This window comes from Geospiza fortis, unplaced genomic scaffold (assembly GCF_000277835.1).
Source record: "Geospiza fortis unplaced genomic scaffold, GeoFor_1.0 scaffold17, whole genome shotgun sequence".
Classification (NCBI taxonomy): Eukaryota; Metazoa; Chordata; class Aves; order Passeriformes; family Thraupidae; genus Geospiza; species Geospiza fortis.
Window position 1 is genome coordinate 1,450,699 of NW_005054438.1, and position 2,227 is coordinate 1,452,925.

Consider the following 2,227-nt stretch of genomic DNA (forward strand, 5'->3'; position numbering starts at 1 on the left):
CAGCCAGCTCCAGCAGGACGCCCCTGTGACTGCTCCCTGGGGCTCTGGGGACACAGCTGAGGTCCCCACACCCCTGGGAGGCACCTGGCTGCTCTGTGTCTCTGAGCAGGGAGTGCAGGGAGGTGGCCAGGAGGGACAGAAGACATCCAGAGTGGCTCAAAGCCTGGCTCAAGGCCAGAGCCTGCCTCTGAGCCAGGAGAGGAGCCCAGAGGCTGGGATGGAGCTCTGACCAGGACAGGCCTGTGCAGGAGGAAGTGGAAGGAGAAGAGAGGCAGAGAAAGCAAGGTGACCTCTCCCTCTGGCTAACTTGCGGATAACACTCTGAGACAATGGGAAAGGAAAGCAAACGTGGGTTCTGGAGCAGGAATCAGAGCTCAAGGGCTGCTTTTTCTTCAACGTGTTCGATCCATTAGCACCTCACACGAGGCACAAGTGCCTGACAAGAAGCAGGCAGCTGTCATTGCATTTTGGAAAGCATTCCCTTGCCATGTGCTAACACTGCTCCAAGAATACCTTTTTCTGCAAATGCTCCTAGGCATGTAGGGGTGGGGGGGAAAAAAGTCTTGCTCCAACTTTTTAATTATTTTTGGAGTTTTTTTTTAAATGTGTTTGTAACCTGGATGGCTAAATGACCAGAGTGGAACAGAATTAATACCTAAATAATTTTGGTTATAGCCTTTCCCTGGAGAAAGTGCACAAACATCTGTTGTGACCAGGGAAGGAGGCAGGAGCAGGACAAATATTGTTCTATGAAAATGAGAAAGAGAAACTCCTACATTAAGGAATCAGACTGTTATAGTATAAAATCAGGTTAGAGGGGAGCAGGGCAGATGAGAATCAAAAGCTCAGCCTTGTTCCTCATCCCCATGATCCCTCCTTTTCTCCAGAGCTCACATAAAGCCTGGCAAGAGCAAAGCAGGGGCTGGAAGGGAAAAACTGAGCAAGGAGAGCACTGAGGATTCGTGCTGTCCATGCAGAGCTGAGGCTGCAGCACTGGAAAGCTAAAAATTCCAGTGTCAGCTGAGCTGGCTTAGTCTCTACAGCAATGTGCAACATAAATACAGGTATGAAACTGAGAATAAGATGGTGTAGAATTAGACACAGTTTATAATTGGAAGCTACAGCTGTCAGAGCAGCTATGAAGTCATAATTCATACTTAAACATTGATACTAGGTACATATATATATATATATATATACTAGATATAGAATGAGGCTGCCAAAGCATAAAGAGGAGCTCTGAGATGAGGCTGTGGTGGTACAAAAAGGTGCCCTCAGTGCAAGAATTTGAACTGAAGGTGTCAGGGAAAAGTGCAGCACCACCAGTCTCTGCCCCATCCATCACTTCCAGACCATTCAAAACAAGCTCTGGCACTCACAGAGTTCAATTATTTTGCTGACAGCAGTTTGCTGCTGAGCAATGTGGCTTGGATCAATTTGGGCTCTTTAGCAAATTGGCTTTCTGTTCTCATTACTCCCATCTATGGGGCTATGGCACAGTCAGATGGAATTGAAATGCACTGGCTGTTGTTTTCAGTGACTCAAAGCTGAAGTCAATGGCACAGCAGAAGGCAGTCTCCTGCCATTAGTATGGATGTGTTACACCTATCATTTCTGGATTTTAGAATTTTGTCTCAGAAACCACCAGCTTTCAGCACCATCAGGGAAAATAACAATTTTGTTTCTATGTAAAGCAGGAGCATAAGCAATTAGAGCAAACCCTTCATTAATAGGAACAAACACTGAGAGGAAAGCAAAGGCTGCACAGGAACAGGCTCCTTGCAACTCAAGGTTAAACCCAGATCAGAACTGAGAGCATGACCAAAAAACAGCAATAAAAAATGCTTCTTAGCATTTATGCCATAGACAGAGCTGCAGTTCTGGAAACTTCACCACTCAGGTGTCACAGGAGCCACTGTGAGCTGGGATCTGCAAAATCTATTCTCACTGGAGAGCAGTCAGACTGAAAGACAAGCCCCTTTCTTGTCTTGACATAACCTTAAAAATAAACTGTTGGAACAGGTTCATGGAAGGCAGATTCAAAGCTCAGTTTTGAAACGCAAATGCTCCAAAACATGAATGAAACGCTCCAAAACATGATTTTTCTACAACTTCCAAATTGCAAAGTCAACACCACTTAATTTAAATGGGATAGGAATTCTCCTGGTCCTAGTGTCTGCAAACCTCTTTTCAGCTGTGGCTTTGACAGAATAACAGAAAAGTCTGC